Below are 19,988 nucleotides of genomic sequence, written 5' to 3' on the forward strand. Positions count from 1 at the left end.
TGTTAACACACAGTATTGAAAAAATTAAATTCCTGCACAATAATATTACCTAATAAAGAGTTGCTATTCAATTTTCCCCAATTCTCTCTCATATAATATCATTTCTTTTAACAGCTTTTTGAGGTATAATTGACATACTGTAATCTGTGTTCACATACACACATACATACACACCATGAAGACATCACCAAAATCAAAATGTCCATCATCTCAGAAAGTTTCTTAACGTTTCTTCGTAATTATTGCTTCCAATCGTTCCTTGCCCTTTCCAGTCGCCATGCAACCATTGATGTGCTTTCCGTTTGCATTTTCTAGAATTTTATGTAAATGGAATCATGCAGTGTATACTTTTTTCTAACTGGCTTCTAAGCTCAGCATGATTATTTTAATCTTCATCCATATTTTTGTATATATCAGTAATTCATTTCTGTTTTTTGTTGAATAGTATTCCATTATACGGCTGTACCCCAATTTATCTATTCACCATTGATGGACATGTGAGTTGTTTCAGTCTTTGTCTATTACAGATAAAGTTGCTATGAATATTTGTGTACAAGTCTTTGTATGGATATATACTTCCATTTCTCTTGGGTAAATACCTGCAAGTAGAATTGCCGGATCATTGGTAAGTGTATGTTTAAGTTTTTTAAAAATACCTATTTTCCATAGTGGCTTGATCATTTTACATCTCTACCAGCAGTGTACGAGAGTTGCATCTTCTTCACGTTGCGGCCAACACTTGCTATGCTCAGTATTTTTAATTTTAGATAGTTTAATAGGTGTGCAATTTTTTTCTCACTCTAGCATCCCTAATGATTAATCTTGTCAGACATCTTTTCATATGCTTATTTTCCATATGTATATCTTTGAGTCTTTTATCTATATTTTTCTGGAGTTTTGAGAGTTCTTTATATATTCTTGAAATTAGTCCTTTATCCAATGTGTAAGTTGCTAAGTATTTTCTCCCATTCTTGGACTCATCTTTTCATTCTCTCTGTAGTGTCTTTTGTAGGGTAGAAATTCTTAATTTTGATGGTGGCTAATTTATCTATTTTTTTCTTTTATGGATTATGCTTTTGGTGTTGTATCTAAGAAATCTTGCCTAACTCAAGGCCATAAAATTTTTCACTTGTTTTGCTCTAGAAGTTTTATAGTTTTTTGTTATACATTTAGACCTTTGAACCAATTTGAGTTCATTTCTGTATATGGTTTGGATGGAAGTTGGTTTTTTTTGTTTTGAACCTGGATATTCAGTTGTTCCAGCATCATTTATTGAAAAGACTATCATTTCTCCTCTCAAATGCCTTTGAACCTGAAAGTCAGTTGTCCACATCTCTGTACTTCTGAACTTTCTATTCTGTTCCTTTGATTTTTTGTGTATCTTTACACTACTATCACAATGTCTTGAAAGTGTAGCTTCATAAGCCTTGAAATCAGTTACTGTTCTTCAACTTTGTTATTTTTCAACGTTGTTTTAGTTATTCTGAATTTTATTTCCAGATAAAATTTAGAATTAGCTTGCCTATTTCTACAGAAAAGCCTACTGGGATTTTGATCTATAAATCAATTTGGGGAGAATTGATATCTTATCAATATTGAATCTTCAGATCCATGAATACATTATATCTCTCCATTTATTTAGGTCTTCCTTAATTTCCCACAGCAATATTTTACAGTTTTCAGTGTGCAAGTCTTTTACATATTTTCTCAGATTTATTCTAAGTATTTTATATGTTTGATTCTATTATAAGTAGTATTTTAAAAGTTTGATCTCTAATTGTTTGTTGAGATAAATTAATCTTTTTGTATGTTGATCTTGTACCCTGCAAACTTGATAAACTCATTGATGAGTTCCAGTAGCAATTTTGTAGATTCTATCAGGTTTCTACATAATCATGTTATCTGCAAATAAAGATAGTTCTACTTCTTCCTTTCCTTTCTGAATATGGCTTATTTTTTGTTGCCCTATTGCACTGGCTAGAACCTTCAGTGCAGTGTCAAATAGAAGTAATGAGAGTAGACATCCTTGCTTTTGTCCTGATCCTGGAGAGAAAGTACTTTGTCCTTCACCATTAAATATGATGTTTGGTGTTTTGTAGAAGTCATTTATCAGGTTGAGGAAGTCTCCTTCCATTCCTAGTCTACTGAGGGCTGTTTTTTTCTTTAATCAGGAATGGATGTTAGATTCTTTTCATTGTTTTCCTGCATCTATTGCAATGATTATGTCATTTTCCCCTTCTTTTCTTTTCTTAATTTGTTTATTTATTTTTGCCTGCTTTGGGTCTTCATTGCTGCATGCAGCCTTTCTCTAGTTGTGGCGAGCAGGGACTACTCTTCATTGCAGTATGCAGGCTTCTCATTGCGGTGGCTTCTCTTGCTGCAGGGCATGAACTCTAGGTGAATGGACTTCACTAGTTGTGGCACATGGGCTCAGTAGTTGTGTCTCACAGGCTCTAGAGCACAGGTTCATTAGTTGTGGTGCATGGGCTTAGTTGCTCCGTGGCATGCGGGATCTTCCCGGACCAGGGCTGAAACCCATGTCCCCTGCACTGGCAGGTGGATTCTTAACCACTGCCCCACCAGAGATGTCCTGATTTTTCTTTTTTAGTGTACTAAGTTGGGTAAATTGATTTTCAAATATTAAACCAACCTTTCATTCTTGAGATCAACCCAATTGGACATGATGTATCATCTTTTTATATAATACTGGATTTGATATGCTAAAATTTTGTTAAGAATTTTTGCCTCTGTGTTCATGAGAGATACTGGTCTGTAGTTTTCTTGCAATGTCATTGTCTAATCTTGATATGGTGAAAGTTGGCCTTATAAATAAGTTGGGAAATATTCCCTTCTCTTCAACTTTCTGATAGAGTTTGTGTAGAATTGACATTATTTTATTCCTTAAATGTTTGGTAGAATTTATCAGTTAAGCCACCTGGACTTGAAGCTTTCTTTGTTGGAAGGTTCTAAACTGCACATCCCATTTCTTTAATAGCTGTATTCTTTTTTTTTTTTTTTTTTTTTTTGCGGTACGCGGGCCTCTCACTGTTGTGGCCTCTCCCGTTGCGGAGCGCAGGCTCAACGGCCGTGGCTCACAGGCCCAGCCACTCCGCGGCATGTGGGATCTTCACAGACGGGGGCACGAACCCATGTCCCCTGCATCAGCAGGCGGACTCTCAAACGCTGCGCCACCAGGGAAGCCCTAATATCTATATTCTTGAAAAACTTTAGTAGTGTTTGTCTTTCAAGGAACTTGTCCATTTCATCTTGAATTTATTGGTATATTCTATATATTCTCTTATCCTTTTCATATCCATAGTATTTTTCTGTTTTCATTTTATTTATTTCTACCTTGATCTTTATTGTGTTCTTTCTTCTCTTACTCTGTGATTAACTTGCTCTCATTTTCCCAGATTAAGGTGGAAGTTGAGGGAGTTGAGTACAGATTTAGCAATATCCCACATGTTGACACATTATGTTTTCAGTTTCAGTGAGTTCAAAATAGTTTCTGATTTCCCTTTTGATTTCTTCTTTGACCACAAAGCTACTCAGAAGTGTGTTGTTTAGTTTCCAAATATTTGGAGCTTTTTCAGATTTGTTAACTTCTAATTTATTTCCATTGTGTTCGGAGACATATATTGAATGACTAGAATCCTTTAAAAATTTTTTAAAGTATTTTTTTAATTTATTTTTTTGCGGCGTTGGGTCTTTTTTGCTTCTCCTGGGCTTTCTCCAGTTGCGGCGAGCAGGGCCTACTCTTCGTTGCGGTGCACCCGCTTCTCACTGGATGTGTTCTCTTGTTGCAGAGCACAGGCTCTAGGTGCATGGGCTTCAGTAGTTGTGGCACACAGGCTCTAGAGTGCAGGCTCAGTAGTTGTGAGGTACAGGCTTAGTTGCTCCGTGGCATGTGGGATCTTCCCGGAACAGGGATCGAACCCATGTCGCCTGCATTGGCAGGCAGATTTTTAAACACTGAACAACCAGGGAAGTCCCTATTCCTGTATTCTTAATCTTTTATGTAGATCCATGTTCCAATCTGATGTCATTTTTCTTCTGCTTGAAAATACTTCTTTTAACATTTCTTAAAGTGAAAGTCTACTAGTAATGAATTCTTTCAGGTTTTGTATGTCTGAGACAGTCTTTATTTTGCTTTTGTTTTGACATATTTGGGTATAGAATTCTAGCTTGATAGAATTCAATTCACTACTTTAAAGATGTTATTTCACTGTGTTCTCATTTACGTTGTTTCCAACAAAAATTCTGCTGTCATTGCTATCTTTGTTCCTCTGTATGTAGTGTATAGTTTTTTCCTCTTGCTGCTTTTAAATTTTTCTATTTATTGCTGGTTTTGAGCAATTTGATTATTTTTTGTGCCTTGGTGTAGTTTTGTCCATGTTTCTTATGCTTAAAGTTCATTGATCTTCTTCACTTTGTGGCTTTATAGTGTTTACCATTTTGGAAACATTTTGGCTATTATTTCTTCAAATTTTTGCATTTCTCCTCTCCTTCATGGACTCTAAGTACACATGTATTAGGCCACTTGAAGTTGTTGCACAGCTCACTGATGCTCTATTAAGTTTTGTTGTTGTTTAGTTTTGTTACTCTTTTTGTTTCATTTTGGATAGTTTCTATTGCTATGCCTTAATGTTCAGTGACCCTTTCTTCTGCAGTGTCTAATCAGCCATTAACCTTTCAGTATCTTTTTCATTTAGACATTGCTTTTAATCTCTAGAAGCTCAATTTTGGTCTGTTTTACCTTTTCCATGCCTGTACTTAACATTTTCAGTTTTTAGTCTAGGTTTTTTCACATATGAAATACAGTTATAACTTTACTTCAGGTATAATAACTTTTTAAATGTTCTTTTCTGCGAATTCTAACATCTGTATAGATTATGGGTTAGTTCTGATTGATTGCCTTTTCTCCTCACTATGGGGCATATTTTCCTACTTCTTTGCATGCTTGGCAATTTTTCATATGATCCCAGATATTGTGAGTTTTAGTTTATTGTGTGATATATATATTTATATTCCTGTAAAATGCTTGGGATTTGTTTTGGGTGAAATTTAGTTACTCAAAACAATTTTATTCTTTTAGGTCTAGCTTTTAAGATTCGTTGGGTAGGAGTCCAAGTAGCCTTTAGTCTGGCGTGCATTATTTGCAACTACTGAGACAAGTCTTTTCTGAGTATCATGAGGTTTTCCAGTCTGACTTGTAAGAACAGGTACTATTCCTACAACCTTGTGTGATATCCAGTTATTCTTATGATTAATCCTTTCATGTGGTCCTTTTCCTGGCATCAAGTAATTCCTCCCACAAATGTACTGACAAATACTTTGTTGAATTCTCAAGAGATCCCTCTGCATATCTCCAGACTTCTTTGTCTGTGCACTTCTTTTGTCTCTGATACTCTGCTTTTTGAACTCTAGTTACCTTGGTTTTCCCAGACTGTCAGCTCCATTTCATCAGTCAGGGAGTCCACCAGTCTCTGCCTGGACTTCTCTTCCCTGTACCATGACCTGGAAACTCTCTCAGAGAAGTAAATTAGGGCAATTATAGGGATCACTTCATTTATTTCCCACCTCATGAGGATTACTGAACTTTATTGCCTGAGGTCCAGTTTCTTGAAAAGTGTTTTTTCATATGTTCTGTCTTATTTTTTCATTGCTTCAGGTGCAAGGTTAAATTGGTCCTTGTTACTTCATCTTGGCCAGAATCCAATAACATTCTTTAAGTGTGTTTTGCTTTGATAGAGGGTCCAAATAAGATTAGGCATTGCGTGTCATGTCTTTGTTTCCTTTAATCTACAATATTTCCCTGCTATTTTTTTTCTTGGTCTTTTATGACATTGGCATTTTTGAAGAGTCTAAGCCAGTTGTCTTATAAATTGCCCAACAATCTGGATTTGTCCGTTTCCTCATTAGATTCAAAGTAAACTTTTTGGGGAAGAATACTATATAGGTGATGTAATCTTCATACTTCATCACTTCAGGTGGCCCAGTGCTAAGTTTGATCACTCGATTAAGGTGGTTTCTTCCATAGCTCTCCATGGTAAAGTTATTTTTCCCCTTGGTAATTGAAAAATAATATGTGGGGTGAAAGTTTGGGATCAGTGAAGATCCTACTTTCAAACAACTCTTCACCCAAATGTGCATCAATGATAATCCTTGTCTGAATCGATTATTACATTGATAGTTGCCAAATGACACTTTCCTAACTCTATCTTTCCTTTTCCATTTATTAGCTGACATTACTCTATAATGAAGAGCCCCCCCACTTTCATTTTGAGTATCATTATGAACTCGTGTTCTTTTTTTAAAATTAGCTATGTTATAACTTATTATAATGATAATGTTATTCTTTGGAATGTTCCTTTTGTCCAGATTTGGCCAAAGCGACCTCTGTTATTGTTTAACCACACGATGCTTTTCTATTACTAGAATAATTTCTAATATATTAGTACTCACAAATAGGACCTGAGAAAGGGACTCCAGAAGGTGCGGTCTTATTCAGACTCTTCTTAGAAGTGTGCCTTCTTCCTGTGTACTCTCAACCCAAAGTGAGGCTTTCGGGTTGGAAAGAGATACTTCGGATTTAAACTACAGATCAGTGTCACCCAATTCTAATCCCTATTCCTCTTTTTCTAGGCATACCATACCTACTGCCATCCTAATCCTTCTGTTGGGCACCTCTCTCCTCCTCTATATTTATTTCCAACAGTCAAGAGCAGCAATTGGCCAACCGGCCCCTATCCAGTTCTGCAGTCCATATGCCCCAAGAACTCCTTTTTGCAGTGGTCTGTGGTGGCCTTGGCCTACCTCTTCTACCTACTCAAGTAACTCTTTTACCACGAATTTAATTACCTGTGTTTTCATTTATAGGATCTTACCTAGCCGTATGGCCTGCTGCCTCTGCCAATTTAAAAATACCATTGAGGTTGTCTGAAAGACAGTCAAGCTGCGTTGTGACAGTGAATGCCTGACAGACGTCACACGTTGTGGTGAGTCTCAATTGTGGGATAATAAATTTTTAATTATTTAATATTTTTAATCAATGATGATAAATTTTAAAATTCATGATGTAATTGCATTATTTCAATTCATACTTTCAGAGTTCCAGCTCCCTAAGTTTCTAAGAACTACCCCCTTGCTAAAAATCAGATTCTTGGTTACATTATTAAGCTAATAATAGCTCAGTTATATTGTCAGCTTAATAATGTAACTGATCCGCATACATAAAGGAACAAGAGAAAGGAATGGATGGGGGAAGGGAATTAACATTAATGGCCACATATCCTATGCTGTGCCCTCTGCAAATGAGAACTTATTGATATAGTGCCCCACAGTTTGTAAACTGATTTTATATACATTAGGTCTCAAGTACCCTTTGTCTTATAGGACAGGTGTAAATATATTTTTGTTTATTTTGTTTGTTTCTGCAATTTTATAAAGAGTACAAGTGCTGCTGTTTTATGTCCTCTTTGGAGCCTGAGAGTTTCGGGTTCCATAATCAGAAGCTGCTACCTAGCACTTCTAATGGAATGGAGAGCTAGTTTATTTTTTGGCTGTCAAGCTCTGAACTTGCTCTGAATCTCACGCTTTTCTATCCACAAAACACTCAGGGGCTTTCAGCTCTTTTTCTGTATATTAGATTTATTGGCACTAAGTATTTAAAGAGCGCGCGTGCGCGTGTGCACGCGTAGTCCGTTTGCGCCCCGAGCAGCGCACGTGCGGTGACGGTGGGTTGGTGCAATTGGTACTTTTTGCAGTTCCCATCGGGGGTGACAAAACCTTGCTGGTGTGGGAGCTGAGCTCTGGACGCACCCCCGAGGCTTTGCAATTGAGCCGTGCCGGAGCGGAGGGAAGGGTGGAAGAAGCCGCCCCGCGCCCCAGCAACTGGGCGCCCCGGGGTACTGCTTCAGTACCTCATCTGCCTGTGGTCTCCGCTGAGAGGAATCTTAGTTCTAGAGACGACCTGAGCAGTCAGCTCACCCCCATAGATTTTTGAGAGTTAGTCCCAAACAGAAGGCATTGCCTCCTAATGCTTCTCCAAGCTTAGGATTTCAGAGGGAACTTGTTCATGAAATGAGAAGTGTTTGGAGTAGCAGGCTCACCACAGTTACCTGTGGCGAAGGGCTGGGGGAATATAAGGGAATGGGCGGTTTTGTTTCCTGGGCCTGAAATTTACTGCACTTTCTTAGTGTGAGACCACCCTAAAGCATTCTCTGTTTACAATCTTGTCCAGTTTGGCCTTCTGTATTCGGTCCGAGTCTTAAACTCAGCAGTGGGCGGTCCTGGGTTCTCTGCCATGATCAAGTTTTATTCAGCAAGGGATGCCCACAGAGCCCAAAAGGCATGCGAGCAGAAGCAACTTTTTCACACATCTCCAGTGAAGCTGGGTCCAAATGTGGAATTCCTCGCTCTACTGGGATGAAGTGCTGAATTTAAAACAAATAGGCCATCTGGAAATCCCTGGTGGTCCAGTGGTTAGGACTCTGCACTTTCACTGCTGAAGGCCCGGGTTCAATCCCTGGTCTGGGAACTAAGATCCCAGGGGGGAAAAAAAAAAAAAAAAACGGCTAGCGTTTGTACAGCACTGTGGTGTACAGAATGCTCTCACATGCACTGCTCCACTGATCCCCCAGTTCCCCAGTTGTTTCTTTCTTTTATTTTAGATGAAGAAACTCGAACTCAGGATGGTTAAGTGACTTACTTAAGGTTCATGACAGAAAACGTGGAAACTAGAGTCCAAACCCTAACTTAACTGATGTTAAACCTCATGTCATTTTATGCTGCCCCTTAATTTAAGAAATCTTCACAAGAATCTTCCTTATATATACATTTATGTGGATTTCAAATGTGTGAGGTTGACAAAAATTTTTTTTAATTAATAAATTTATGTATTTATTTTTGGCTGCGTTGGGTCTTGTTGCTGCGCGCCAGCTTTCTCTATTTGCGGCGAGCAGAGTTTGCTCTTCGTTGTGGTGCGTGGGCTTCTCATCGTGACGGCCTCTCTTGTTGCGGAGCACGGGTTCTAGGCACGCGGGCTTCAGTAGTTGTGCCTCACGGGCTCTAGAGCACAGGCTCAGTAGTTGTGGCACACGGGATTAGTTGCTCTGCGGCATGTGGGATCTTCACGGACAAAGCTCGAGCCCTTGTCCCCTGCATTGGTACCCAGACTCTTAACTAGTGTGCCAACAGCAAAGTCCCGAGCTTGACAAACTTTTGTCAGATGTAAGATAAAGGAGGCTTCATCATCATCATCACTCTCAAACTGCCTATTAAGAACTCACTTCAGATTCCAGAAAATGGTTAAATATTCTTTAATGCATTGTAGAAACCTTATTCCATATTAACATGCCATCCAATTTTACCTCCCCAGAATTAACATTTCATTATGTTAAGTACCTTTTCAATTCCTCTGAATGAGTGAGTGAGGCTTAGATTTCCCAGACCTTTCCCTTTATAATTGTGTGTTTTCTCTGATTGGCTTCTTGCTCTAGCTACTTCCTACTGACCTTGCTGCCTCTTCTCACCCATATTTCTTTACTCACTGATTTCACCTTTATTGAATCTGAGAACTCTCCTCAGATGTGACTCCAGGTACACTACCTCCCACTTCTGTACCCTGTTTAACACCCTCTTCAATCCTGGCTGTAGTCCCTGGGATTGAAATGATTTTGTGTCAGACGTTCTTTAATTTGCGGACCCTGCGACCATTTCACGTACCACTCAGATATTACAGATGGTCCTGGAAAGATTATGAAACAGTTACTTGGTATCAGTTGTGAGTAATGAGTTCTTTTCTTATATTGGACATTAAGACCATTCCATAAGCATAGGTTGTGAGATTTTCACAGCATGAAGCCCATCACTGATACCGTAATGAAGAAAATGTTCTCCAAGTCACAATAGAGTTGAGAGGAAAGGGCATTCGTATTAGATTTCTTTATTTAATGCAGAGCCTTAGTTTACTACCCACACCCCCGAAATTTTTCCCTACTTTACTTATGGGTTCTTTTTCAATTTTATTTATTTATTTATTTATTTGGTTGCACTGGGTCTCAGTTGCAGCAGGCGGGCTCCTTAGTTGCGGCTCAAGGGCTCCCCAGTTGTGGCATGTGGGCTCCCCATTTGCAGCAGGCAGGCTCCTTTATTTGTGGCTTGCAGGCTTCTTAAATGTGGCTTGCGAACTCTTAGTTGCAGCGTGCATGTGAGACCTAGTTCCCTGACCGGGGATTAAACCTGGGCCCCCTGCATTGGGATAACGGAATCTTAACCACTGCACCAGCACGGAAGTTCCAATTATGTGTTCTCTTACTCATTGGCAGGTATCTTCCTATCTTTTTCCCCTGTTTTTTATAAATACAGAAAAGAGAATAACATCTTAAAATAAAATGAAGGAAAGGCCTAATGTATCTGAGTTTTTCTCAGTAGCACGAAGGGAAAGGTTTGCCAGCAAGAACTGTGGCAAGGTTATCCCAGATGTCAACTGTCTCTACTACCCAGGGGCTCAGAGCCCTTCTGAAGCTTCCTAATTGTCCAGGACAGCTCCATTGTGACTCACCGCACAGGACATAGCCTCCCATGTGACACTCAACATTTAAAAATTAGTCTTCATTTCTCCTTCCCTGCAGGCAGCTTCAGTTGGAGAAAGTAATTTCATTTTCTTATGTACTCATTCCTTCACTCAGTCGACAGACCATCACTCCTCTATTGTATGCCAAGATCTATGCTTGTTTCTGGTAACAAGGAAAGAATAATATATGGTTCCTTCAAGCATTTAAGGAGCTCATAAACTAGTGACAGAGGAAGATGCACAAACAAATCAATAAAGAATTAACAATGCTTTGACTTTATTTGTATTATTTGAATTTTTATGACTATATTTATATACTACACCCTGTTCAAAATGGAAATGGACCTTTAAGAAAGAACTAGTGATATAAAAACTCCACAGTAATATGTAAGTTCTTTAGAGAGTTAAGAATGGAAATATTTGCACTCTCAAAGAAACCTGTTAATGCAGATGAACCTCTAATTCTTTTGGTTGCTTTATTAACATTCATAGAGGTATATGTATTCCCTCTTCTAAGAGGGGTTAGTAACTTGGGGAGGGGGTGCTACAGATTAAGGTCCTAATTCAGTGGCAGGTCCATCTTGTCTCCTCTTCAGGTCATATTCTCAAGCAGGAGCTACAGGATGAGACGAGTAAAACAGTTCACTTCCTTTGCGTACCCCCAGCCCCATAATAGGCTTCTGCCGGGCTTCCTTTGTTCTTTCATCATCACTTTCACCACCAGAGGTCAGGGAACCTTCCAGTTAATCAGGGGTCCTGGAAATGATGCAGAAAAGTACTGACTTAAAAATACTAAATAACATTTATTTAGGGATCACTGTGAACTCATTGCTAAAAATTTCCTACTTAATCTTCACAACCACTCTGTAAAATTGGTATTGATAAATCTCAGGTATTTCCAAAATGAGTCTCTATGTAGGGTTGTGATATTTTTAGGTCTTTTATGTCTTTAGGTTCATCTCGGCACCAGACCTAAGGCGGTTCAACATAATACGCTTGCCCTAAAGAGCTCCAGATGCCAAGAATTGGCAAATTACAACTTTGGTTTCTGTGGGTGGTCAAAAAGGATCATCAAGGTAAACTCTGTAGATTTTCTTTGACTAACCAGACTCCTTTCAACATTGAACTCCTAGACTTTAGAGAGCAGAACAGAACAGGGCTATGGGGAGGAGATGTGAGAGACTTCCACATGAAAGTATCTGGGCATTGGCCTGCCACCTAGAATTAGTGATAATCTCAATGACTTGGATGGTGGTGTCCATAATTTTCTCCAGTATTTGTATGGTATATCATAAAAAAAAATACTTGTCCATATCTAGTCATTCATTTGCAAGTCTCAGTTGATTTTGAAGGGATAGCATACCTAGACTATTACCTGGGATTGCTGGAGGTTAGTTTTTATTTCTAACAACAGAATATGTTGAAGTCTAGCCTTTAATTCAAAATCCTAACAGCTTCAGGATCTTTCTAACCTTGAAAAAAGGGAAAATACAGATATTGTGACACCACTTCAGAAGCAAAGCCTGAAGTTCTTCTGTGCTTTAGAGGTGGTGTTGCCCTCCCACGAGTGCAGGAGTCCTGGAGTTGGCATGGCTGAGGAACCTTTGGATAAGTTGGAGGAAGGTCTGCTTTCCAGTATGTGTGTGTGTGGGGAGGTGAGGGAGTGGGATTTCTCTTTTTTCCTTTCTTTCTGAAACTCAACTTTTCAGATACATCATCACCTTTTCTAAGCAAGTAAAGCCCTGGGCAGAATTGTTCTGCCCGACAATATAGGTTTTTGTCTTAGGCAATACCTGACAGCACCTTAACCTTTAGAATTTTAGAACTGACTGCCTGTCAAGAATCTTAGGAGGAGGGAAAATTAGTTAGGAATTTTTTTTTTTTGGTTAATAATTATTTTTGTGCTAAAACAGTCCTTCAAATACAGATGTCTTCTGTCCTTCAGTTATCCTAACAAAATCATTGTCTAAAGATTGAAATAAACTCTTGTGTAAATGTTCAGTCCTTTGCCTCCTATAAAAGGGCCTGAGCAGAATAGGTGAATGTAGATCCCTAGAAAAGGGATTCCGATTGGTACTGTTTTTTTCCTAGAATCCATGGCACTTGGGCTTAGGGTTTGAAGTCAGAGGCAGGGCTGTTAGCGAATGGGGTGGAGGAGGCTCCACCATCCACCTGAGTGGGTGATGGTTGAGTAGAGTCCAGATCATCTGCACTACAACCAAATCTATCTCACTGTATGAATCCAGCCCTTTACACACGGGAGAGCAGGGTCTGTAGCAGTGTAGCCTCAGCTTGTCCATTTGAAATCTGTGAGTAATATGAGATTTGTGCCACGTTTTTGGTTTACATTTCCCGTGTAGTATTTTAGGAACTTCCAGAATAGGTCTGAGCAGAAAAAATATGCCATGCCAGGGTATACCTGCAACGGAGACATTCACCCGTACCCCAGTGTTGTGCCTGCCCTTAATCACTAAGGTAATGATCTAAGAATCGCAGATGCATTTTTAGTTTTAAACATATAACCTAGAAATCAGTTATTCATATAGGCATTTTAAATTCATCTGTTTTGGTTGGATTTAGGGTCATTATCATTCCTTATGGGAAGGAAGGTAACCCAGAAGCTTGCTATTCAGAAAGCTATGACAGATGCATTCCAGAAATTGCTGAATGTGGTTTTAGGTAAGACCTTTTTGATTGTCCTTGAAGTACTTCAGTTTTAGTGAGCAAATAAACTTATGTGAAAAGTGAATTGGATGAAAATAATGGTTATCTAAAACATTACATATTCTTTCATTCACCAGATGCTTTCACAGCAGCAGTCTTACATTTGTTCTTTGCGGCATTTATGAGAAATACGACAGCACATATTATTGTCCCCAGTGTTTAGATGTAGAATGACTGGCCTCAGTTCATACAGAAAGTGTTTGATCCAGTTCTTCCTCAATTGCTTGCCTCTCATACAGAATAGTGTAGTGATTATAAGCCTTGGACACCTGTGTTTGAGTCCTACCATTGTCTCTTAGATTTTATTGTTGTTGTTGCAATTTTAGATTTTTGTAGCCAGAGACATTTGTAGGTATTTAATATCTCTAAGCTGCAATTTCTTTATCTGCAAATAGGGTTAGTAATTCAGCTTACCACTGGGGGATATTGTAAGAGTAAATGAGATGATGAATATAAAAAGTTTAGAACTATGCCTGAAACATAGTAAGCAGACAAAATATATTGACTATTATTATTACCGTTGTTTTCTTGTTGAAGTGTTTATTTCTGATATATTGGGTGAATATGATTCTTATATAATAATCGGCTAAGTTTCTGTGAGCCTTGAAACTGGTCATGCTATTGAATAGCGTCGATTGTGTTCCCTATCCAGTTATACAGCGGTGAGAATGTCACCCTGTGAGGCTGTGCCCAAAGGAAACTTTATGATTAGTAGATTCCGGGAACAGAATTGCTCCCCTGCTTCACAGCCCTGCAGGCTTAGAGACTGAGAAATCCTAGGTAAGTTGTCAGCGACCTTATTGGCTTGTAAGAGTTGACCCTGGATTGGACTTGGCCTTCCAGCCTGGGCAGTCCTTCCAGTGAAGTTTGACTTCCTGGTCATCAGGCACAATCTCCATCCACTGTCAACTCTGGGTAACAACCTTTAAGAACCAAACTAAATGCCTGAGTTGTTTGTGCCTAATATGCCAAGGTACTCCTTATATGTACACAAAACCCCTTAGACCAAAAAACCTGGGGGCTCTAGCTTGCCTTGAGGAAAGCTGTATTGTCCAAAGGGTACATGGGCCAGTTTCTGCCAGTAGAGTGTTCAAATGCTCTGTCTGTGTCTGTCTCCAAAGCTTTGTTCAGTGTATCTGGTAGAATTTTGGTCCCAAGGAGTAGGCACTTGCCTTGCTTCTAATCGGAAGTATCTGTTATAGTCCAGTAGTGTCTCTTCCAGGTTTGAACTCACTTTGACCCCCACCTGATGCCTTCCTATCTAATTGTATTGTGATTGAACATTTTTGTTTCCACGGCTTTTAATTTCTATGTCCTTATTCCTTAGTTCTTATTTCTAAGATCATAAAGTTTTTGAACCAAAGTTGATACTTCTTATATATGTTTTCACATAGAATTATAATAAAAACTGATGTGTCACATGAGGGAACTTCTACGAAAATGCTCTTATTTTCTGCTTTTAAAGTCAAAAGAATGTCTAATTATTCGGTGCTACCATTGTATACAGGAAGTTTTAGAACAAGGAAACTTCTGAATTGATCCTTGTTAACTTTGTTACAGAAAGTGGTAAAACAGCTGTGGCATATAGACCCTGTGAAGAGGTCACAGATGCTAGAACCAAAGAGGAACTACAGGATTTAATTCAAGCATGTGGAGATAAAAGCTCAAGTGGTACACAGCCAGTATAGCCATAATTCAAAACAACCAGCAGGGCTTGGAAGACTTCAGCATATCTACTCAGTTCTGTCTTCCTTAGGAAAAGGTGAAACTCTGAAAGTGCTTTTGAGGCAGGGAATTTCTAGTACTTCTCCAAGTCCCGGACCTTGTCTCTGGCCCCTTATTTGAAGTTTCGAGAGCAGGATTGAGGGCCACCAGTGTACGTCTATGGTTGTGGACACAGGAGAAGACACAGGCCTTTTAGAACTCCCTTCAAGTAGAATTGCAGGGATTTGGGAACAAAGTAACTATGGTCTTAAGTGTGATTATGCTACACTGTCTAAAAACTATTCATACCTTTCAAGTAAGGTATATTACCCAGATCTCAGCATCTCATATGTATCTTGTGTTAAATATTTTGCCAAAGAACCTTTCTGTAAAACAGTTATATGGATGCCTCGAGTTACGGCTTAAGTTGTCAACGTAATTTCTGAAAGAAAACATTAATGTACTGCATGTAGGATTTTTATTCAAAAGGAGCAAAAAATGTGTTTCGTGTCATTGAGAGCTTAATTTTTGGCTAGATTTCTGATTATTTAACTCACCCCAATGTTGCAAAGTTTGTTTTGAAGGCAAGAAAGTAGAGAAAGAAAAGGTGGTTATGTTCTGAAAAATTTTGAAAGTTTTTTCCTGTACAAAATAATTATTTTAAATCAATTTAAATCAGTCCAGGGAACTTGAAATGTATCCATGTTTGGGCTTTAAGAAGTCTAGCTTCCTATGAAATGTGAGAGGAAAGGGTTCCGTATTGATACAAAAGATTCTGGAAACCTGATTATAACAACAGATCCACTCCTAAATGAGGCCAATCTTGGAATCAGTTCCATTTAGAAACCATCATGTGCTAGGCACTGGAAATAAGGTGAAGCTCCTTCTCTCTTGGAGTTTAGGTGTTAAAGGTGTAGCAGACAATTAAAAAGGAGTAAAATTAAATAGATTATGAAAAGGACTGTGAAGAAAGTAAACTTCGTGCTAGTTACAGTATTTCAAGAAAATTACTTAACATGCTGACTTTAACATTCTAACTAACTGTCTTCTCCATATGTGCACACAGGGTAGACCTCTGAAAAGTGACACTGTAGTTTTTTCTAGATTAATGGCTCTGTTGGGACAAGTTGGGATGGGGGAAGTCTTCCCATGCTAATGCAAAGGGCCATTCACTTGGTTTTAGGCTCTCTTTCCCAGAATGAATTGCTCACCTGCCCCAAACCCCTCCTGCATAAGTTCTGGAGTCATCACTGATTCAGTGGTGACCCCTAATAACAGAGTGGTGTATGAATAATGAGACGTGAATACTGAGAGTTTGGAGGAAATGGCAACATTTTCGCATAATTGTAAGGTGTGTCCCCCTCCCGCCACCCTAACTGGTGCTCATTTTGCAGGTCAGCTAGTTTTCTTGTCAACCGTGTGGCCAAAGTGAGCAAGAATGTCTCTCAGACTTCAGGTTTGAGGAGGAAGAGTTCAGATTGCCAGAACTGGACTAGCACTTTTGAATTTCCCAGAATGCCAGGTCCTTTGGTTTCCTCGGGAAGCTCTGTATCCTTCCCTCCCGCGTCCACCCCTGGGCTGCTGGAGTTTGGGGCCACTCGGGTCTGCAGCCCAAATCCCGCCTCATTGTTTGGGGCCAGGGAGGGCAGGGCGGGTTTGGGAAGAGGGCCCGGCAGGAGGTAATTGTTGCCTTTGCAAGGGGAAGGGTGGCTTGCGCCCTGGGGACTCTGGGAAAAAGGCCCACTCTGGTGGCGCGGATTGGATCTCCGCACGAGCCTAATAACTGTGGCGCAACTAAAGACGTCATAAATAACGGGAGGGACTTTAGGCGGGGGCGGGGCGCGCGGTTTCTAACGTGAGCCGTCGCCTTGGCGCTGGCATAGCAGTTCAGCCAGGACAGAGGATGTGCTTCCGGCTCCTCACTGGCCTGGGTCACTGCCCCTGCAGCCGGCGCATGTTATGTCCTGGCTGCGCCATTGGTTGCCAGGACTCTTCCTCACATGGCAAGGACGGTGGCTTCTAGTCCAGGCAGTTCAGCCTCCGGAGTGGGCCCTGGGCCCCGTCCAGGTGACCCCCAACCCCCCGCGGCTGACAGAGGCTTGGTCTTCACAGGCCTCAGACCCTCCTCCCAAATTGCCCCATGCCCTTACACCCCTGGCAGAAGCCGTGGGCTTTAATTACTTAAAGTCCTTGTCTCCAGTCCAGATATTTGCTCCCCCTCATCAGGAGCTGACGGAGACTGAGGTTCCATACCCGGACACGGATTCGGTTGGAGAGCTGCCTACAGGGCCAGATCAGTTTGCTGTTCCACATCAGGATCTGAATAACAAGCAATCCCAACATCAAAAGCTCCCAGAGGCAGTTCCAGTGCTAGACTGGAATCAGAATCAGCCCTTGGTTCTCCCTTCTCGACACAAAAGTAAGACTAAACACATAGGTCTAGAGGAGGCTGAAGGTCACCAGTCATTTGAAATACTTGTTCCACCTCTAGGTAGTAAGAGCTCAAAACCAGTGAAGTTTTTTGTTTCACCCCCAAACCTGAAGAAAGATCTAGTTCAGCATCAACGGCTTGACAAAACTATTGTTGGAAGTATAGGCCAATTTCAAAAAAACACTCAGGGTCTAGAACAACAGTTGCAGGGTGATTATTTAGATCCCAGTATGGATGCCATTTATCCTGAGGCGTGCCTACCTATGGATTTTTTGGGGAGCCCAGATGAACCTACAGAACCCCCTGAGGAAGCTGAAATTTCTCCATCCCAGCAGGATGGCCCAGTGCTAAGTTTGATCACTTGATTAAGGTGGTTTCTTCCATAGCTCTCCATGGTAAAGTTATTTTTCCCCTTGGTGATTGATAAATAATCTGTGGGATGATACTTTGGGATCAGTGAAGATCCTACTTTCAAACAACTCTTCACCCAAATGTGCATCAATGATAATCTTTGAATCAACTATTACATTGATAGTTGCAAAATGACACTTTCCTATTCTATCATCCATTTTGCATTTATTAGCTGACATTATTCTATACAGAAGAGCTCCCCCACTTTTCCTTTTGAGTATCACTATGAACTCATGTACTTTTTAAAAAATTAACTCTGGTATACCTTATTATAATGATAATGTTATTCTTTGGAATGTTCCTTTTGTCTAGATTTGGCCAATGCGATCTCTGTTATTGTTTAACCACACGATGCTTTTTTATTACTAGAATAACTTCTAATATATTACTACTCACAAATGGGAACTGAGAAAGGGATTCCAGAAGGTGCGGTCTTATTCAGACTCTTCTTAGAAGTCTGCCTTCTTCCTGTGTACTCTCAACCCAAAGTGAGGCTTTTGGGTTGGAAGGAGATACTTCTGAATTAAAGTACAGATCAATGTCACCCAATTCTAATCCCTATTCCCTTTTTTCTAGGCATACCATACCTACTGCCATCCTAATCCTTCTGTTGGGCCCATCTCTCCTCCTCTATATTTATTTACAACAGTCAAGAGCAGCAATTGGCCAACCGGCCCCTGTCCAGTTCTGCAGTCCATATGCCCCAAGAACTCCTTTTTGCAGTGGTCTGTGGTGGCCTTGGCCTACCTCTTCTACCTACTCAAGTAACTCTTTTACCATGAATTTAATTATCTGTGTTTCCATTTATAGGAACTTACCTAGCCATATGGCCTGTTGCCTCTGCCAATTTAAAAATACCATTGAGGTTGTCTGTAAGAGAGTCAAGCTGTGTTGTGACAGTGGATGCCTGACAGACTTCACACGTTGTGGTGAGTCTCAACTGCGGGATAATAAGTTTTTAATTTTATTTTATTTTTAATCAATAATGATAATTTTTAAAATTAATTTAAAATTAAAATTAATGATGTAATTTCATTATTTTAATTAATTCATTCAGAGTTCCAGCTCCCTAAGTTTCTAAGACCTCCCCCCTTGGTAAGAATCAGAGTCTTGGTTACATTATTAAGCTAATTGTTGCTCAGTTACATTGTTAGCTTAATAATGTTACTGATCCACATACATAAAGGGACAAGAGAAAGGAATGGAAGCGGGAAGGGAATTAACATTAATGGCCACATATCCTATGCTGTGCTCTCTGCAAATGAGAACTTATTGATATAGTGCCTCACAGTTTGTAAACTGATTTTATATACATTAGGTCTCAAGTACCATTTGTCTTATAGGACAGGTGTAAATATATTGTTATTTTGTTTGTTTTTGCAATTTTATAAAGAGTACAAGTGATGGTGTTTTATGTTCTATTTGGAGCCTGAGATTTCTGCTTCCATAACCGGAAGCTGCTACCTAGCCCTTCTAATGGATGGGAGAGCTAGTTTATTCTTAGACTGTCCAGCTCTGAACTTGCTCTGAATCTCAAACTTTTCTATCCACAAAGCACTCAGGGGCTTTCAACTATTTTGCTATATATTAGATTTATTGGCACTAACTTGGTGACTTCCAAAATGTGCTTTCATGCCCACGTAGCTTGAATCCAGGTCTCTATCACTGATCTAGAACACATCATAAATAATAACACTTTGCTACTTATATAAAGACAATATTGCTGATTTTTCAACACAATGTGTTTTTTTTTTGTCTGTGACACACAGCTTATGGGATCCTAGCTCCACAACCAGGGATTGAACCCAGGCCACAGCAGGGAAAGTGCCGGGTCCTAACCACTAGACCACCAGGGAACTCCCCCAATTTTTTTACTAGTTGTATTACTCCCTCCTCCCCCAGAAGTGGGCAGAAAAGGCATTTTTAATTTCCTTTTACAGGTGAGGAAAAAGAAGATCAGAGGTGTTAAGTGCTATGACCCTAGTGCCCCGATCTCCTCTCCCCAGTTTGGGGCTCTCTGCAAGCCCATGCTCCTCCTTTCTCATGACACTTCCCTCCTCCTTTGACCCTCAGGAAAAATACTTTTCATCCTTTTGGAAGAGAAGCCCAGCTACACAATGGTATACATTACCTTCACACAGT

At 39.8% G+C, this 19,988-nt stretch overlaps 1 pseudogene; it reads left to right on the plus strand.

The window, feature by feature from the left end:
* Window positions 1-19,988, plus strand: part of LOC111171843 (uncharacterized) — a 114,795-nt pseudogene that overhangs the window by 85,371 nt on the left and 9,436 nt on the right.

This window comes from Delphinapterus leucas, chromosome 2 (assembly GCF_059928025.1).
Source record: "Delphinapterus leucas isolate spDelLeu-1000000601 "Yukka" chromosome 2, BTC_Dleu_Yukka2, whole genome shotgun sequence".
Taxonomy (NCBI): domain Eukaryota; kingdom Metazoa; phylum Chordata; class Mammalia; order Artiodactyla; family Monodontidae; genus Delphinapterus; species Delphinapterus leucas.